Source organism: Schistocerca gregaria, chromosome 8, assembly GCF_023897955.1.
Source record: "Schistocerca gregaria isolate iqSchGreg1 chromosome 8, iqSchGreg1.2, whole genome shotgun sequence".
Lineage (NCBI taxonomy): Eukaryota > Metazoa > Arthropoda > Insecta > Orthoptera > Acrididae > Schistocerca > Schistocerca gregaria.
The window spans coordinates 121,260,313-121,275,757 of record NC_064927.1 but is presented as its reverse complement, the minus strand read 5'-3'; the positions used below and the strand labels follow the sequence as shown (position 1 = coordinate 121,275,757).

General features: G+C 42.9%; 1 protein-coding gene across 2 annotated transcripts in view; it reads left to right on the top strand.

Annotated features, from left to right (window-relative positions):
- LOC126284715 (unconventional myosin-XVIIIa) overlaps nucleotides 1-15,445 on the top strand; it is a 1,203,577-nt gene that overhangs the window by 924,269 nt on the left and 263,863 nt on the right. The window lies entirely within an intron of this gene.

Genomic DNA, 15,445 nt, shown 5'->3' with positions numbered 1-15,445 from the left:
AGGCAAAGGGCACTGCGCCGATTGACATCCATCGCTAGTTGACGCAAGTGTATGGTGAGTCGTGCATGGATGTCAAAAATGTTCGTAAGTGGTGTAGAGAGTTTGTATCTGGTCAGACCGAAATTCACTACGAACAATGGAACCATCAATTTCTGAGGAGACAGTGTTGAAGGTTGAGCACAGCATGCGTGAAGATCGGCGGATCACCCTGGATGACCGAGCGAGGTGGCGCATTGGCTAGCAAACTGGACTCGCATTCGGGAGGACGACGGTTCAATCCCGCGTCCAGCCATCCTGATTTAGGTTTTCCCTAAATCACTCCAGGCAAATACCGGGATGGTTCCTTTGAAAGGGCGTGGCCAACTTCCTTCCCCGTCCTTACCTAATCCAATGAGAGCGATGACTTCGGTGTCTGGTCTCTTGCACAAAACAATCCAACCCCAACCCACCCTGGATGACCTCTGCACGTTGGTTCCTGAGGTTTCCCGAAGCACCGCTCACAGAATTTTGACGGAAACATTGAACTACCGGAATGTGTGGGCAAGATGGGTGCCACTCATGCTGATTGAGGACCACATGCGGCAACGAATTGATGGTTGCCTCGCATTTTTCACCGCCTTGCAATCGAACAGGACAACTTTCTGGACTAAATTGTCACGGGTGACGAAACCTGAGCATACCACTTTACACCTGAGACCAAGCAACAATCACGCCAGTGGCGGCATCCTTCTTCGCCAAAGCCGCGGAAATTCAAACAAACACAGTCTGCCGGTAAAGTCATGACAACCGTTTTTTGGGACCGGAAAGGGGTATTGCTGGTCGACTTTATGCCTTCTGGGACCACAATTAACGCTGACAGGTACTGCGAGACTCTGAAAATACTCAAACGGCCAATTCAGAACAGAAGAGGAATGTTGAGCAAGTGCGTACACATTCTCCATGACAACGCTCGCTCACACATCGCTCGGCAAACCGTTGCTCTCCTGTAACAGTTTCAGTGGAACATGATCACCCACCCACCCTATAGTCCTGACTTGGCCCTCAGTGACTATTACCTGTTCCCTAAGTAAAAGAAGATTTGGCCGGAAAACGATTCAGCTCCGATAACGAGGTGAAAGAAGAGTTTCATAACTTTATGCACAGCATGGCGGCGAGCTGGTATGATATGGGCATACAAAAACCGCCACAGCGTCTACAAAAATGCATCTACAGAAATGGGGATTATGCCGAAGAATAGCTAAATGTTAAAGCTGTAAACTGATGTAAACCATTGTAGAAATAAACAGGTCTATGTACTTACAAAAAAATAGAGGGCCTTACTTTTGGGATTACCCTCATATCACGAAGGGATTGCGTTGGGGAGACATATTGCAACACCTCCACATGCCCCATCGACGAGCCAGTAGTTAACCGCACTGGTGGAGGAGTGCAGCAGCCTACCACAGTAATTCCTTACCAACGTTGTCACCAACTTGGAAGCACGTTGCGGAGTATGCATTGTCGTTCAAGCATCCTATTAAGAACCATGTACCACCGATTTAATATCCTGAGACCACCATGAATCACGAGGACTTCAGTGTAACTATTGCGTTTGAATATAAGTATCATGTCTGTTCGACTTCATTGCTTATTTCTTTCACTTTCCTTCTGTATATACTGTTGCAATTCTCTCAGTGTATCATCCAAGTTCCATCGAGCTGTGTTACTTGGCAGTGACAGAGCATGCAAAAGGTACTTTTTTTAAATTTTTGCACATCATTGTACTTTTCTATATGTAAAACAACTGAATGATAAGCTACATTATGTACGAGGGTGAGTCAACAGAAAACCTTAAATATTTTTAATTATTTATTGTGCAGAAGTGGTACAAAGCTGTATCACTGTTCAATATAATCTCCTCCCCCCCCCCCCCCCCCCACCCTCAATGCAAGTGCTCCAGCGTTTACAAAGCGCATTAATTCCTTTAGAAAAACATTCTTTTGGTAGTCCGCGCAACCACTCGTGCACCACGTGGCGTACCTCTTCATCAGAACGGAACTTCTTTCCTCCCATTGGTCCAAACATATGGAAACCACTTGGGGCAAGGTCTGGTGAGTATGGTGGATGAGGAAGACACTCAAAATGCAGGTCTGTGATTGTTGCAACTGTTGTACGGGCAGTGTGGTGCCTTGCATTGTCATGGTGCAAAAGGACACCTGCTGACAGCAATCTACGTCGCTTTGATTTGATCCCTCTAGGCATGTAATGCTCCAAAATGACACCTTTTTCGTCCCAAAAGAGAGTCAGCATAACCTTCCCTGCTGATGGTTCTGGTCGAAACTTCTTTGGTTTTGGTCATTCCTTACTTGCTCTCTTCGTTTCCGGATGGTGGAAGTGAACCCGGGTTTCGTCCCCAGTAACGATTCTTGCAAGGAAGTCATCACCTTCTCGTTCAAAGCGCCGAAAAAGTTCTTCCCAAGATTCAACACGTCGTTCTCTCATTTCAGGACTCGGCTATCGTCGCACCCATCTTGCACACACTTTGTCAAACTGGAGCACATCATGCACAATGTGGTGTGCTGACCCATAACTAATCTGTAAACATGCTGCAATGTCATTTAGTGTTACTCGGCGGTTTTCCTTCAATATTTCTTCAACTGCTGCCAATGTTCTGTGGAGTCACAACTCGTTGTGCCTGCCCTGGACGAGGATCATCTTCCACTGAAGTCACACCATTTGCGAACTTCCTACTTCATTCGTAGACTTGCTGCTATGGCAAACATGCATCACCGTACTGAACTCTCATTCGTCGATCAATTTCAATAGGTTTCACACCTTCACTATGTAAACACCGAATAACAGAACGCTGTTCTTCCCTGGTGCAAGTCGCAAGTGGGACGGCCATAGTTATACTGATACAAGTAATGCGACGGTATGTGTGCATCTACTCTATAGTGCCACCTACAGTCGATTCTGCACGCTGTTTGTAGCACACTTACCAACTTACAGGACAACGGCGCGAAATTTCGATTTGTTGTTATAAATTTAAGGTTTTTTGACTCACCCTCGTACGTATCTAGTATTGAGTAGGCCTACGTTGGTCCTCGTATCCACGAAGTTGATGAATGGCGAAGATTTTGAGACGGACAGAATTTTGATATCTAAGTCACTACAAGATTTTTCTCTGTAATCAACGCTATCTAATACCTGTCGTTTCTTATCCTGTTATTGCGCTCCGTACAGGGTTAACCTAACACGGTGAAACATGAACACTTATTTTGCGTAAAAAAAAAAAAAAAACAGCAATGGATGTCATTTCTTATAAAAGCATAATACAATATATCACACGTATTGTTAAGAAATCGTCAGTAAACTAAGTGCTTATTGCGAAACTGGTACCTTGTCTGATCCTGTGGAAGCAGTGAAATAAATGACTCATGGGCAAAAAGACAGGAATTCATTGAAGAACTGTAATTCTGTAGCTTTTAAAAAGAAAGAACTGTCAGTGTTATGTTTCAAACTCCTTTTTGTAGGTTCACTTGGCCAAAGGTAAAATATCGGAAATTTCGAAGAGACTGGGTTAGTAGTACCACTAAATGTGAACTCTAATACAAATTATTCAATTGTTAAAAAAATAAATTCTTGATTTCAACGATAAATAAAAAGAGCTATAAATGCCGACTCCACTTCGTGCAGTTCGTAATGACTGAAATTAAGTTTTTGCCCTCTGTCACTTGATTCCATTCGATTTACAGGTCCCATTAGATCGAAAAATCTGGTGCCTTGTTCTGTCTGGTCAACCCACATGATAATCTTTTGTAGCCTTATTTAAAGACGTCACGAAAATCGACGAAATACTTGATCTCCAAGAGACTACAAGTATTTTTGTCTCTGTCAGAGGAGTGACTACCACTAGTGTTCTGAAACTCTTCCTGGTTCTATACTGTAAGGAGGTGCCGCTGTCGACTAATTTAACGCTCCCCTCCAGCTTCCGTATCGATGTAACCATCAGATGTCTCTATACTGCGGCAGCAGTTAGCATGGCTCAGGCCCCAGAGAGAAAGCGTCGCCCATTAGTAACACTAATCACGGATCCCGCCGAGATCTCAGGAAATTAAATTAACCACGACGATGTCCTGGACACTCCATTACCGACAGCGGTGCGGTGAAGTGGTTGCTTGCGTGTCGGGTGATGGTCCACGAGATTCAAAGCTGCCGCCGTGATTTATATTTCATCTTTATTACCCGAGCACTCCAGGCGATGGCGTCACGGTGAAAGTGACACGTACCATCTTGAGGTTCGTCTGGTGCCAACTGTCAATTTTGACCTTGTTTTCGACGTGTTACTTAATCCCTAAGTAACAATGAGAACCTTGAGATAACCATTTTCACCCAAGTCTCACTTTGTGTGCGTGAGAAGTAACTTCTTTCTAAAGTTAAAGAAAGAGATATCTACTCAACAGATAAACAATACTTTCCATGACGATAACGGAAAGATTCGCAACGATTTTAGAAAATATCTTGTTGAAGAAGCAGACTGGCTTCAGGAAGTGTTCGTCCTCTTCAGACAACACTTTTGCCATCGGATAAGTAATTGAAAATTACTTACGTATAATGAGAAACGCATCTGAAGTTTATTGACAACGTGAAAGCCTTTGACAATGTACATAGCAGATTGTTGTGTTCAGTAATAGGCAGGAGAGGTATATCAAACCACTAACTAGGTTTATCGTGGTCGTGCGGTAGCGTTCTCGCTTCTTGCTTCCCGCGCCCGGGTTCCCGGGTTCGACTCCCCGCCGGGGTCAGGGATTATCTCTGCCTCGTGATGACTGGGTGTTGTGTGATGTCCTTAGATTAGTTAGATTTAAGTAGTTCTAAGTTCTAGGGGACTGATGACCATAGATGTTAAGTCCCATAGTGCTCAGAGCCAGCCAACTAGGAGTAATAAGCAAATGTTACAAAACTGCGAAAGTGCCATTGCCGGAATAGAGAAATCCAGGCTTACGATAAGGATGCAATTCGCCTCAATACTTCTTAATATCCACGTTGATGAAATGTTGAGATAGTGGCTAAAAGAAATGGTTTTACACCCATAAGTTAAAATGACGAAATGACACCTAATGACATCAGTCTTTGCTAGTGACTTCCTACAACTGAAAGTGAGGACACCTTTAAAAAGCGGTTTGTAAATTAAATATTACAGCCAAGATGTATAGCTTTGCAACCTCGAACAAAAAAAAAAGTTCCTGTCGTTAAAGGGTGAAGACCAGCTCCCAAGCAAAATTATTGCAAATAACCAGGAAATAGTGAGAATGAATTAACTCAACTTCTTGGTAAATACCATATCATTCACAAACTAAAAAGACAAGCCGAAAAAAATTGTACGATTCAGCTGTATTAATGACACCGTAGTACGCTGAATAAAACAGCATGGAATGAAAGTCTAATAAAGTTTCTACAAAACAGTGACAATATTGTCTATACTCTGTGGCAGTGGGACTTGGGCAATAACAGCCGGAAACGAGCGACGAATAAGACAGAAATGAGGTTTTTACGAAGAGCACCTGGCTGTAGACTTTTTGATATGACCAGGAGTACAACAATCAGACATGAACTAGGGCTTGAAAGCATAAATAGGCATATCATCGTAATGCAGGGATCATGAGAGTAAATGAAAACAGGAAGCCTACAATAAAAATGAATTATTGACCAACAGGGAAAGATCGATAGGTAGACCAAGGAGAAAATTAAGGATAACGTAAATTATTATATACTTGAGGATTACATGAGGTCCCGTCACAAAATAAATAGTGTTAATTTTAGTAAACGAACTGGGTCAGTTAGACCCAATCACAATTTGAAGGTTAAGTGAGAATGAAACAATATTTTCATAATTATCATAACAGTGTGTCAGTATAGAACACAGTTGAGAAAAAATATATGCTTTTATATTTTGACTTCCTTTTTATTATGCAGCGCTCGAAAGTGTTAGTGCTTAATAAAGAAAAATTTTAAAATATTGCATGATTGAACGATGCCTTTCTTCATTGTCATTAATTTGACATACTAAGTTCGTTGTGTTTTGTACCACGTACAAGGCTCGAGAATCCGCCGAAACCCTGCAGATTTAAAGAATGTTTGTGCTGCATCTGATCTAAAAGAGTTAAAGTCACAAGAGTGAAAAAAAGAGCGTTTCCGATTATCCTTTCTTGCGTTAAGTACAAGAGCAAAATAGCAGAGCCCGCTTCAAACGCGATTACTTTAACGCCGGTGAGTCATCAGGCTCTGATTAAAACCTCTGGTCTTAATTCTCCGCGTCAGTCAACCTGAAAATTAACAGGTGTTTCGAATCTTAAGCAGGTTACCTTTATGCGACTCATGCTGTAAGTAGAAACTATAAAAAAGCAGTATGTGATCGTTTGTGCACTTACTTTGTCGTTGGCAGTCACCTTACAAACCATTTCGACCTTTTGGATTCGAGACCGTTACCGAACCCGAAGAACTGTCATCCTGAAAGCGGCTGCTTCTTCTGCCTTTCTGCACAAGCGCTAGCGCTTTGTCTGGAATGATATCGATGTAGACGGACGTTGGATTATAACCTCCATTCCTTGAACGCTCAGATCTGAGCGAACTGAATACCTGCTCCTGATGTTGAACACTATGTTGCACACACAACTAAAAGTTTGGTTGTAAACTGTTTTTTAAGGACTTTTTCGTAATCTTTAGTAGTCGGAGGGCTTCATAGTTAAAAGGGTGTTAGCCAGAAGATAATCAGAAGGAGCCGGCCGGGGTGGCCGAGTGGTTCTAGGCGCTACAGTCTGGAACCGCGCGACCGCTACGGTCGCAGGTTGGAATCCTGCCTCGGGCATGGATGTGTGTGATGTCCTTAGGTTAGTTAGGTTTAAGTAGTTCTAAGTTCTAGGGGACTGATGACCACTGATGTTGAGTCCCATAGTGCTCAGAGCCATTTTCTTTTCACCTCAGATATCTCCGTTGTCATCACTAGCAACATCTCACTAATGGACTCGCCGCCACCACCACCACCACCACCACCACCACCACCACGATTCGCATTTGCTTCGCAGTTGCTCCACCCCTCATTACCATAGTCCAGAGTGCCCCAAAAAAAAAAAAAAAAGAACCATTAGCAATTAGTTTCGTATTCCTTTCCCTTCGCAGTTGAATAAAATACCTTATTGTTTTGTGGACGTGTGCCTTGTCTCTCCTACACTGTTGTTTCACTGTATGTGTAATATGAATTCTGAGCAGGATCAGACAATTGGTTGAAGATGTTTTAACTAGTGATACAATAATTTTAGCAGAATATTTTAAATTTATTTAAAGCTGGACATGTTTAGGAGATACTACTCTACTTACGGGGACAACATAGACGTTTTGGGCGACACATATAGGATTTTAGTAGAAAAGCGTCTCATATGGTATAAACGAACAAAGTATTATTAATGATAGTCTTCACTGAGCCACAAAGTTTTCGTCTTCTGCTATGGCGACAAAAGTATAAATCTGTTATGTATCCATTGCACAGACTGTGAATCAACTTTTCATACGCGTAGTAGAATGACTGTTACTACCAAGGAGGCTCTAAAGACTGATAGCTCTTGCAGCTGCTTTTCCGTCCTTCATGGCTGTAGAAGATGACACCCTTGGCAGTTACGTAAATCTATCAGATCCTTTCACGCAGCTCGGAATGAAGACTGGCTCTCGGGCGTCGATGTAATCTATTTCCTGCATGTAAACGAGGCAGTATTTGCTCGCAGAACGCGCTATTAACTTCCAAAACGGTCTGACGGTGTAAATTGAATGGAACGAAAACGACGTATGCCCTGATAGACTATAATATCCCAGCTTCTTGCGGGTTCTAAACAGACAAGACTTTTTAACGATGGACTGAAGCTCGATTACCCAAATGTAGTGTTGTGTCAAGGCTTGTGTCGTCCTGGGGACAAATCTCCATTTGCATGTGTAGTGCGATCTATTAGGCGCAGAAGCGGAGAGTGAAGAAGTGTCGCCGACATGGTTCCATCACAAGAACAGATTCCGACGAAGTCAGTAAGGAATAATAACAAGAAGAATTGAAATTTTGATCCTCGTTGTAAACTCCGGGAAATACCGCTTCGTTTTCGTCATGACGGACGACAGACTGTTGACCAGGCGGCGCTGTATTACACCGAGGCGCCGAACACAACGCGTGCATGTACATCATCAATCCAGATATGTTAGCCTCGTTGCCTGTTCCTCATTGTGTAGTTTTGAATTTCGAAGAGTACTCAGCAATAACGGAATACGCTTATATGACAATCAGGAGTTCGGAACTTCGAGCGTGTTTTCATTGTATATTCGCAGACTAAATAATGCAGTGATGTTCCGAAACTATTTTATCCATATGTAGTATATAATTTACAGTAAATCTCATTTTTGTTTTGGTGATAATATCAGATTGCTTACTATAATTTTTCATTAGCTCAAGTTTAGTAACCGTTGACGTACCAGCGGTAAAATAAGTATTTGTGATCCTGTCGCAGAAGAAGACCAGTGGTAAGTGATAAAATCTGTGCTTTGGTTAGTGCAAGAACGGCAAAACCGACTATCAATGCACCACTCAAAGCAGACTATTCAGTTTCTCTATGGTTCGAAACAGATAACTACTGCGTGAACCTCGGTGGCCGGGTGCAAGACTTTCTACGACTTGCATACTGCTAACCTACCCCAGTTACCCAAATAGTGAAAGCAGTCCTACAGTTTAATGTAAATCCGAACCACGTGTCATACGTGGGGACTGGAATGGTTTAGTACAGACTGTATACGTCCTCCGACTGGAATTCGATCCTGCGACTCGTCAGTTTCGAGGCAAGCGCTTTACTGCTAGACCACCAAACTCGGCCAACACGAAGTTTGCTGCATCATTATCTTGTGCAAACCGGATTATAAAATTAGTCTGCGGCACGTCAGGAAACACGACACACAAGGAGGTAGGAAATATCGAAGATCTATAAAAAATGGCAGCATTTTTCTGAACGCAGGCGACAACAACGGCGGCGAGGACACTCTTTACCGGTTTCAGTGGTAGTTACGTGATCATCGCCGACCAAACAGGATACGAGTATCCGAGGAACATTCTCTTTATCGAGAAAGGGAGTATTCATCGTTCAGAAACGGGTATCTAAAAGAATAAGAGTTAAGTTTACCGATAACGCTAACAACAAAAATGACTATTCCTGCGCATGATCCAGCCATAAATTTCCACCGGAATTAGGCATTATGTAACCTTAAAAAAACTCACTGTTAACCGGCCAATCTAACGGATCTAATATATAATTTTAAAAACAAAGCTTATGTGCAACATATCTCGAATGACCTGAACGTAGGCACTGAAGTACTTACAATATTGGTCTTATATGTTAACTGACATCCATTGAAAAGCAATAAACTGATCTATAAAAATTTTACATCGCTAGTTTTTCCACTTTTAGAGTGAATGCTTATTTCCTCCTCTCAGTTTCCCCTGTAATTTGCACACAGTCTCTTTTTATTCAGCCGCCTCCTACGTAAGGGCGACAATGAAATTCTCATCCCTCTCGTTTAGATGGATGATTATCGGAATCGTTAACTTTCTCCATAACACGGCGATGACAGAAGCAACAACTAGTGTACTTCCTACACTAAATGTGTACAAATTCATTTAAACAGTGGCTGCTCAATGCAGACTTTTCATCCTTAAACATGGCTAATCGCTGTCGTCCTCATCACGATCTTGTCTTGTGGTGGAATTATTTCGATGACACTATTTCTTCATTGTCAGCTTCTGTGTCCAGTAGATCCTATTAAACATGCAAATGGAGACTTGTCCCCAAGAAGACACAAGCCTTTTCACCAATTTCAATGTAGAGGGGAGGGCGGGGGTTTCCGACGACGACTACGTATAAAAAAATGTATAAAGGAATCCAGTACAAGTCCTCTGCTTCGCAAACAGGCGCCTTGGTCGCTCGGCCAGCGCTGCATTCGTTGAAAGGCGTTATTCTGATGAGTACAAAAAGGGCAGTCGTCAGAATTTCTCTTCTCGGTGTCTTGGAAAATATGCGTTTGTAGAACTTGTTAATGATGAAAAATGGTCAGTTTTCAATCATCCATGGATCCAGTCAATTCTGAGTTGCTTGAGCGTCCTAAAGTTGGTATCCTCAAAACTGGAAAGGGGGGTGTAGTGAGCCAATATGTCTTAGGGTTCTTCATTTTAGGTGGTACCCAAGCGACCTGACAAACTGGTACACAAACGACATACCAAACATAAACCGAACCTGATAGAGAGACCAGTCACACGACAGTGAGAAGACGGTGGCATACGTAGCTGGCCATGATCTTGCATTTTGCTGTTCCCCTGGCGGTCACGTGGCGTTGTTACCACCGGTTGTGGCTGAGCTGCTGCTGTTGTTGTGGTCTTCAGTCCTGAGACTGTTTGGATGCAGCTCTACATGCTACTGTATCCTGTTCAATCTTCTTCATCTCCCACTACCTACTACAACCTACATCCTTCTGAATCTGCTTGGTGTATTCATCTCTTGGTCTCCCTCTACGATTTTTACCCTCCACGCTGCCCTCCAATACTAAATTGGTGATCCCTTGATGTCTCAGAACATGTCCTACCAACCGATCCCTTCTTCTAGTCAAGTTGTGCCACAAGCTCCTCTTCTCCCCAATTCTATTCAACACCTCCTCATTAGTTATGTGATCTACCCATCTAATCTTCAGCATTCTTCTGTAGCTTCACATTTCGAAAGCTTCTATTCTCTTCTTGTCTGAACTATTGATCGTCCATGTTTCACTTCCATCCATGGCTACACTCCATACAAATACTTTTAGAAACGACTTCCTGACACTTAAATTTATACTCGATGTTAACAAATTTCTCTTCTTCAGAAACGCTTTCCTTCCTGTTGCCAGTCTACATTTTATATCGTCTCTACTTTGACCATAATCAGTTATTTTGCTCCCCAAATAGCAAAACTCCTTTACTACTTTGTCTCATTTCCTAATCTAATACTCTCAACATCACCCGACTTAATTCGACTACATTCCATTATGCTTGTTTTGCTTTTGTTGATGTTCATCTTACATCCTCCTTTCAAGACACTATCCATTCCGTTCAACTGCTCTTCCAAGTAATTTGCTGTCACTGACAGAATTACAATGTCATTGGCGAACCTCAAAGTTTTTATTTCTTCTCCATGGATTTTAATACCAACTCCGAATTTTTCTTTTGTTTCCTTCACTGCTTGCTCAATATACAGATTGAATAACATCGGGGAGAGGCTACAGTGCTGTCTCACTCCCTTCCCAACCACTGTTTCCCTTTCATGTCCCTGGACTCTCATAACTGCCATCTGGTTTCTGTACAAACTGTAAATAGCCTTTCGCTCCCTATATTTTGCCCCTGCCACCTTCAGAATTTGAAAGAGAGTATTACAGTCAAAAGCTTTCTCTAAGTCTACAAATGCTAGAAACGTAGGTTTGCCTTTCCTTAATCTAGCTTCTAAGATAAGACGTAGTGTCAGTATTGCCTAATGTGTTCCTCCAATATTTCTACGGAATCCAAACTGATCTTCCCCAAGGTTGGCTTCTACTGCTATCTGTGCTTTCGATGCGTCTTTGTCCCCCGATAGCAAAGAAATTTTTCTGCCCCAAAATAAACTGATGCATCTTAAAGTAGGCAACTCAACGTACTTCTTCCGCCCCGGTTGTGGATGAGTTGGGTTGCCTATCGCAAGCTGCATGAAATATTTTCCAGGCCTATTTTATTTGGACACTTTGTATAAGACTGATATTATTCTTATCTTCTTATTGAAGGCTTTAAATAGCAATACTGCGTAATATTTGAAGATCTCAAAAGCGCAGCACAGCACATCAGCCAACCTGAGCTGAGGCAAAATGTATCTAATAGCTTAAAAGTCGCAGCACACGAAATGAACTCGAAGTCAGCATTGTGAATGAGGCCTGGAAACCAAGAATTATCAGTGTGTTGTGCTAAAAACATAAAAATGAGAGAGAGAGAGAGAGAGAGAGAGAGAGAGAGAGAGAGAGAGAGAGAGCGCTCCTTGCAAAACTGTTAAAGGTGTATTCGTATGTGTAAGTTTCATCTGTATACTGTATAATAATTGTTTGAACAAAAGAGAGAGGAACTAGTGATATGCGTTACGTAACTGTGTCTTTCTTCTTTTGCAGGTGAGTGTCATGACGGCCAAAGCGCGGGCAGTCCTCCCACAAGAGTAAGTTATCTCCTGGAGGCCACTCTAGACTTACAGTTCGTGTCCCATATGTAAATCGATAATTTTGCAACTCACAGGATTGTTGAAACCCGACAGTGGCTTCTTGTATGACTGGCTGTAAAAATGTTAACTTTTGAATATTGCAAAAACTATGTCCCAATGGTGCCAAAACTATGCTTGGACGGCAAGACAGTAAAACGCTAACGTCTCTCTTCCCTCTTCGACAGCAAAGACCATTATATTGTAAATAGTACAGTGGCAACAAAATCACCACCTAAGCTAACGACGTTCCAGTAAGAGACTTGATACGATGTCTGCTTTCGATAGCAATACCTAGAATTATCTTATTGCCTCGATGAAGTATCGATATCGTCAGTATCCCATGATATTGATTGCTTCCTGGGGTATTTTTTGCTGCAATACACAAAGACATATTTAGAATACAAGGCGAAATATCTACATTATGTCATGTGAACATGAACCAAACTGAGTATGTATGAAATTCAAACGCAAGGACTAAAGGAAAAATACGAGAGGCATAGCCCGCTATTTCGTTAGGGGTATTAATTTAAGCCTGCCAGAGAGAGCATTGAAAGAAAAATGACTTTTGCAAAAATTAAGCTAAAACTTAGAGTTGAAAATTCGATCCGAATGTAATGCTTACAATCACAGTAGTTTCGTAGTCAAAAGGCCTGACTAATACGAGCGGGTAATTGTGTATTTTATGTTGTTATAATTCAGAAAACCTGGTAGATAAAATTAACACAAACAAATGGCTGTGAGCAATATGGGACTTAACATCTGAGGTCATCAGTCCCCTAGAACTTAGAACTACTTAAACCTAACTAACCTAAGGACATCACACACAACCATACCCGAGGCCGTATTGGAACCTGCAACCGTAGCGGTCGCGCGGTTCCGGACTGAAGCGCCTAGAACCGCTCGGTCACACAGGTCGACTAACAAACGTCAATTACACAATTTTGAAGCCGGTGGTGTAATAATGCCAGTCAAAAAAATGTCGAATGTGGAAAATAATTCGTGCAGTCGCAAATTCTTGTGGAGTTGTAGGAGGGATTGTCACGAAAAACACACCTAACTAGAAATCCTGACCGCTGAGGGCTGAATGTGGGAATAGTGCTGCGTTTGGTCATTTTCGTACGTTTCTCGTGAATAACACGAATATCTCGAACCACCTCTTTCGGCCGGCGGGAGTGGCCGAGCGGTTCTAGGCGCTACAGTCTGGAACCGCGCGCTCGCTACGGTCGCAGGTTCGAATTCTGCCTCGGGCATGGATGTGTGTGATGTCCTTAGGTTAGTTGGGTTTAAGTAGTTCTACGTTATAGGGGACTGATGGCATCAGAAGTTAAATCCCATAGTGTTCAGCCATTTGAACCACTTCTTTAGGGTCTGTCACAATCGCCGCGGGACAGACGCTCGCAGTTCCTGGACGGGTGAGAAATGTCGCCCGCGCATAGCTCTAAATAGATGCTAATCAGAAGTCAGGGGAATACGGTGGGTGTAGCAGTACCTGTGACCCCATGTCAGCAGCGATGGGATGGAAGTCGTGGATGTAGGACACGTATGGCGACGAGAGATTCGTGTTTCAAGAGCCCTTCTTTGCTCCATTTTCCTGGCCGTTTCTTTTGAATTGCACGGCGCAACTTCCGAAAATTTTCCACATTCGCCGTGCTTAATGGTGGTCTTAGGTTCTAGCTAGTCAACGAGTCGGATTCCATTCTTGTCCCAAAACACTGTAGTCAGGTATTTTCCTGCTTAAGGCGCTGTACGGATCTTCTTCGGCACAGTACCGCCTCCATGCTTCCACAGCATTGATTGGACTTTGGTCTCCGGCTCATGGTAGTGGAGCAAACGTACGACAGCCAGTGGATTCCGCCGATAGGGCATTGGCTTTCGGGCTGTAATTCTCAGCAAACCAAAAGGTTGAGACGAAGGGATTTGGCCATACCGAATCGTAATTGGCTCTGATAACTTGACGAGGTTGATTCCATTTTGTTGCTGTTATTTTAATAACAGTTTCAGTGGCCGTTATTATGACGGAAGAAGAGGATTTAGCAGTCGTCGCAAATGCAGCATTTATTTTACTGCAATAAACCGAACACCAGAAGGAGAAGTAGGGAAAAAAAAGACACTGGTAGACTACATGTCTTTTAAAAAAGTAGGGAGTAGTGTGATCGGAGAAAACTGTCTGACCTTACTAAATTGGAATATGGGCTACTTCATAATTTTTGCGAATGAGGGCTAGAGATTTCGAGTGTTATTGGATTGTGTAGGCCCTAAAATTTCCAAAGATGACACCCCATTTGGGAGAGCTATATCTTCAGTAAAAAGATATTCATAAAGATTGCATTTTATTTTACACGCCGTGCACAATATTTTCCACCAGCTCATTTATTTCCCAATAAGCACCTAATCTTTTGGTTTGTTTTCACGATTACAGTTCGGAAAGTGAACATTCTTGTTCAGTATAAAACTATCAGTTTTAATGCTTTCTCCGTATCCTCGAATATTTTTAGACACAATAAATACGTTCCGCCCGCCGCTGTGGCTGAGCGGTTCTAGGCGCTTCAATCCGGAACCGCGCTGCTGCTACGGTCTCAGGTTCGAATCCTGCCTCGGGCATGGATGTGTGCGATGTCCTTAGGTTAGTTATGTTTAAGCAGTTCTAAGTCTAGGGTACTGATGACCTCAGATGTTAAGACCCATAGTGCTTAGAGCCATTTGAGCCATTCGAAATACGTTCCCTTTCAAGAGACAGTAAATAGCTATTGAAACAACGAACATTCGACCCGGCGTCCACAGTAGGTGGGTTCCAAGCCCAGCTAACCGCCAACGCTGTCTTCCGAACCGCAACCAAGGCCGACGACCTCTTCGCTGGCTTTGATTTGTCGCCTGTATCCTCTAAGCAAATTTGGGCCGACGAAGTGGTTCACTGTCGTTCATTCGCCTTCGTTGTTCTTGTGTGTATCCGTCTCACGGCTGTCCTTCTTTTCCACTTTCGCAGAAGTGCAAAACACGGGTGCAATTCGCCAGCCCCTCCGCTCATCCGATCCGGGCTGTCTTCGTTCTCGCTTGTTTACGCTCGCGGCCGACCGCCACGTTATCTTGTCAGTACGATAGTCCATCGTTGGCGTCAACTGATCCACCATCTTGACTGGGCGTTAAAG